The following is a 6000-nucleotide window of genomic DNA, read 5'->3' on the forward strand; positions in this document are numbered from 1 at the left end:
TCAAAACTACATGTAGATTATGACTCATCCGTATGCAGTTTTCCACTGCTGACAGTATTTTCTAAGATTTTCTGCAAATCTTAGCGATCATATAATTACAGTTTCGAGAATATTACTTATCATTCAAGAAAATGTATCCAGTACAATAATTTGATTGGATGAAACACTATTCTCACCCCCAATAAAAATCGTGTTAAGCATCCACTTTCAGTGAATTCCAGTCACAGTATTTGTCAAATACACACATTTCTCACTTTGACGTAATTCCGGAAGTCGGTTGATACATGACACAAATTTCCTGAAAAAGATTCTATACTGCCTCTTCCTAGAAACCGGTAAACAAGCACCAAATCTTTATCGGGAAAATATTCTCATTTCTTCAATTTATCTCAACCTGTTGTTAAACTTGTGTTATCTTCATATGTACAAAACAAGAATTAGCATCAATCATCAGAGAAGTTGAGTGGTCAAACTATACACACCGTACATACTGTATAATATACCTTTCTCTGCTGTATATGATCACGTGCTTTTAAATTAGGTTTTAGCCATCGAACAAGTCCACTTAAATTTCGATAAGGAGACCGGACTTCCTTTCTTCAAAATCGTCGTTGGTATTGGTATAATTTTATCATATTTCCCTATTTTGATTGTTAGTGCGTTGGGATGGGATTTATTTTAAACGATTTTGCAAATTATAATAAATAAATTTGAAAATAACAAGATTCGACCTTTATTTTAAAAAGTTGACATTATAATAAAACTTAGCTAGACGTGCATTTTTAGGACCATGTATAGTTGGATTTTAAGTCTTTCTTCGTTTTAGAAAATTTCAAAGAAAAAAATTTACATTTTCTGTTGTAAATGTTTAATTGGAAAATATACTTTGAAATCTGTGATAAGTTGTCCAGGAAAGCATATCTCAATCTCAGAGAAAAAAAAAGAATGTGTAATATTTACATAGTTACTTACATTACTTTCCCGCAGTACTGATTTCATTTCTCATTTCTGTTTTTTTCCTCATGTTTATATACCAAATAAAGCCATCCATTTCACTCATATCTATATTTCCTTTTACTTTATGTTTCCTTTTACTTTAGTGCACAATAAGAGTCAAGTCGTACTTTTTCACTTAAATCATTCAGGAAAACGTATATTGTTTATTAAAATTTTGTACAAATTCCTATTTTCGTGAATCCAAATCCATTCACAGTAAGAATGTATGCCAGAAAATACCAAGACTGTTCATATCACAGCACAACAAGTTGAAGTCAAAAGTGTGGGAAAATAGCGTTTAGCCTTGTATAATTTTAAAGCATTTTAATTAATAAGTGCCATTGAAAAAACTCGATATTTAACAATTAAGTGTCAAAACATGCGTTACACTCACGAGCTATTGAATTTTGGGCGACGTTAATAAGCATTTATTAAATGGAAAGTGCACGCCTACTCGAAAATTAACAAGTATTGAAAATGCATGATATTTTGATAGAATGATGTATATTTGAGACGTAAATTGTACTTTATAATTTGATTTTGTTTACTAGTAATTTGTTTTAACATTTTCCCATGCTTTACGCTGATCTTCTTTCCTGTGAGTTCCAGATCGGGAGGCCTGTGTTCGATTCTCGTAAACAGTGAGTGACTGTTCCTTCACCAAGCGTCCGGCATTAGTGAAAGTCGCGGTCGATCTTTCGGATGAGACCTTAAAAACTGAGGTTTCCTTGTCATGGTTGGCTTTAGCACAATAAAGAACTCGCACTGCACAATGGCACTGAGTGCCGTTTATAGGTCTAAATTTGAAACCCTTCACCGGTATATGGTGACGTATCTAATCTCGAATGGGACGTAAAACAACATACAATCAATCTTTCCTTGAATAGACATTTTTCTGAGAGAAAGAGGTAGAGTTGACATTATTTCTTAGCTCGGAAATTATATATATATATATATATATATATATATATATATATATATATATATATATATATATATATATATATATATATATATATATATATATATAAAGCACTAAAAACCAACAAAACTGTATATCCTAAGTGTCGGATCTACTAAGTAGATACAAGGTCACGGATGGAAATTTATATAAAGCACTAAAAATGACCAACGACACGAACAATAATAATTGTCAAATTTTCGGGACAACCTGTCCCTTCCTCAGGACAAAGAAAAAAGTTAAGAAGTCATAAAAACAAAGGAAATAGAGAAGCAAAAACAACTAGCACTACTACTAAACTACCGAACACTAAATATTTACAATGTTACATGTTTAATTTTGAGTTTATAAACAGTTGTGAACAAAGAAATCCGGAGCGCTATGAATTGAGTCCGGTCTATCGGGTGTAGTCTGGTGAAGTGTGATTTACATAATTGAACGAATTAATTATCGCTAATTAATTACGGCCAACAGTAAATCGTACATTGTCTTATTCTCTCAAAATAGCGTAACTCTACATAATAAAAAGAAATTAAAGAAAGATAATATGGAAGGACAATTTAGAAATATGAATTTGGATATATTATAAATTTGGAAATCGGAAAAAAGAAATAAACAAAAATGTGAGCTGTAAATATTTGGGTACACCCTTAAATGTGTGTGGGGGATGACAGCTAGTTGGCATAAGATACAGATGGGAATCTGTGGGTTTCGTGTGGAGACTGAAAAGGACACCACGGACTACATTAACAAGACGCCCTCTACTGGCCTTCCAGATCATACCCTTCTCGTGACTATGGACGTCACATCTCTGTACACCAATATTCCGCACGATGACATTTAAGGGTGTGCCTAAGGGTCTAGCCACCAGAATTCGGCGCATCTGTTCATCCCCTGCCTTATATCAAGAACAAAGCGGTCTCCTTAAGTCCCACTTATGCAAGAGAGGCTACAATGCCCGCACCGTACAAACTGCTATTGATGAGATGGCGGGACATGACAGGCAAAACCTATTACGCTACAAGGAAAAAGACAATAGCGGCAGGGTCCCTCTGGTAACCACATACCATCCCGTCCTTAAGAACCTCAGCGGTATCCTTCAAAAGAATCTGCCAATTCTCCACTCAAATAAACGAATGGCAGAGGTCTTTAAGGAGCCCCCATTGGCTGCATACAGACGCCCGAGGAACCTGAAGGACATGGTAGTAAGAACCAGATTGGACAATCCATTACCTAACGGGGGCTTTAAAACTTGCTCTGACAGAAGATGTCTTCTCTGTAAGTACAGCTCTGACACAGACAGTTTTAACAGCCCCGTTACAGGCCGCAGCTACAAAATACTAGGGAATTTGTCCTGTCAAACTGACAACTGCATTTATCTCATCAGTTGCAAAGTTTGCTCCAAACAGTATGTTGGTGAAACAGGAGATCTCCGCAGGAGAATCAATAATCACCGTTCTACCATTAGGACCAAAAAACTCAATGAACCCGTTGGGGAACATTTTAACCTTGAAGGTCACAAATGGGAGGACATAACAGTAGTGGTTATTGACCATAATCCAAGATGGACAGACGCGCAGAGAAAAGGCAAGGAAAAGTTCTGGATGCACAGGCTGAAGTCATTCCGCCCTAATGGTATTAACAAACTTAATGACTTCACCAGGATGAACGTGAACTAGACCCAATCCTGGATTGTAACAAACAAGTTCATTCTCTCTATGTAGTGTTAACTTTACCGTCAATTCGTATTAGTAATCCTGGAACAACCTACCCAAATATTTACAGCTCACATTTCTGTTTATTTCTTTTTTCCGATTTCCAAATTTAATAATATATCCAAATTCATATTTCTAAATTGTCCTTCCATATTATCTTTCTTTAATTTCTTTTTATTATGTAGAGTTACGCTATTTTGAGAGAATAAGACAATGTACGATTTACTGTTGGCCGTAATTAATTAGCGATAATTAATTCGTTCAATTATGTAAATCACACTTCACCAGACTACACCCGATAGACCGGACTCAATTCATAGCGCTCCGGATTTCTTTGTTCACAACTGTTTATAAACTCAAAATTAAACATGTAACATTGTAAATATTTAGTGTTCGGTAGTTTAGTAGTAGTGCTAGTTGTTTTTGCTTCTCTATTTCCTTTGTTTTTATGACTTCTTAACTTTTTTCTTTGTCCTGAGGAAGGGACAGGTTGTCCCGAAAATTTGACAATTATTATTGTTCGTGTCGTTGGTCATTTTTAGTGCTTTATATATATATATATATATATATATATATATATATATATATATATATATATATATATATATATATATATATATATATATATATATATATATATATAAAATTTCCGAGCTAGAAATAATTAAGGGCAACTCTACCTCAAACAATATAAATCCTGAACAGGTAAAAAATAAAATTCTTTATGTCTTTTATTCTATGCTGATCTTTTTCTTGAATGAATTTATCATTTAACTCGTAGACAAAAACGGTATTTAAAACTAGAGCTGGATAGGTACATTATTACCAATTCACATAGACTATGAAATTGAGGAAAACTTCATGTTTTCGATTCATTATTTTATTTTAATTAGTTCAATTCCTTGAATTATAATCTTACTCGTACACAATAACTGACATTGTACTAATTTTAAAAATAAATAAATAAATAATAATAAAAACCATGCAATATTGTTTTGAAAATGAAACTGGATTAAGATCATTTCTACCTATTGGCATATATTGTTTGTTTTTTTTAAAGCACCATTGTAATAATTCAGGTTTTATGTTGGCCTCAGTGAGGTTATATAATAAATATTCTTAAGAGGTCAACAGTAAAAAAAAATTAAAAATAGCATACCATGTTCAATGAACACTGCATTTATTAATACAAAAGTAGAACGCAAGTACTCTTCGTATATTTAAAATGCTTGACAAATGTTTTGAAATACACATTTCCCTTTTGTGATTTATTCTGCAGCGGTTAAATACCTTCATAACAGAAGATTAAAACGCTATTATGCTTTAACTCACAGGGTCAGGTGTAACTTTAACAAAGGAAATTGCAACACAATGTAAAGTAATACACAATAGTAATACACAGTAATACCATTGAAAGTTTTTCACAGGATGTCACTTGCATGTCTAGGACTTGTGTATATCGATTTGATCGTTAGTTTCAATCAGGACTTATCTTTTTAATAACAGGATATTCTAAGTGGATATGTATTATCAGATATTTTTTTAAAGTGATTGGAATTTAGCGAGAGTGTTTAATAAGCTAGAAATTTAAGGAGCGGAAATTGAAACTGTTAACATTGAAGACTGTCTGGAATCATACATTTGACTCACAGCTGAGAGAAATTAAAAAAGGAACTGAATCAAATTATAAGGCGACAAACTAAAAAGTTTAATAAACACGGTGACAAAATGGTAGGCACGTAGCAGGATGACCTGTATTTTATAACTGTTGACGGTGCTTTCAACCGAGCTTTTTAAGGATGTCGCGGAAAGGAAGAAGATCCAGTGACCATTTTTAGTGAGAATCTTGTTTTAAGGGAAAGATCTTGTAATTGATTTAGAACACTTTTTCTTAGCTTTTTTCCCATAACAATGAAACTCTGCTGTACTACTCCAAGATTACAAACAATAATAAATGAATAAATAAATGAAACAAAATAAAAATAGAGTATCGAAAAAAGTCTATTACATTTTTTTTTCATTATTTTACTGAAATCAATTTCTTGTTATTATAATGAAATCATAAAAGCAATGCATTTTTTTAATTTTTGTATTTTTTGAAAATGAATTATTACAACATATTTCTTTCCTGAAGACTGAGACTTCTTGGAATTTTCCTTATCTGTGAAATTGTGGGATTTAAGTGTTATAAAGATGTTTTCTTACATGATTCATTGATTGAAATAAATTAAAACTAATTTTCTGGACATTTTTTAAAAAATAGTTTCTGAATTGACCACTTTTGTTAAAAAAAATTCTGCACTAAAAAAGTTTAAAAATATCACAAAT

Source organism: Saccostrea echinata, unplaced genomic scaffold (genome assembly GCF_033153115.1).
Source record: "Saccostrea echinata isolate AGI-Se365-2 ecotype Australia unplaced genomic scaffold, CSIRO_AGI_Sech_v1 ptg000017l, whole genome shotgun sequence".
In the NCBI taxonomy this organism is placed as follows: Eukaryota; Metazoa; Mollusca; class Bivalvia; order Ostreida; family Ostreidae; genus Saccostrea; species Saccostrea echinata.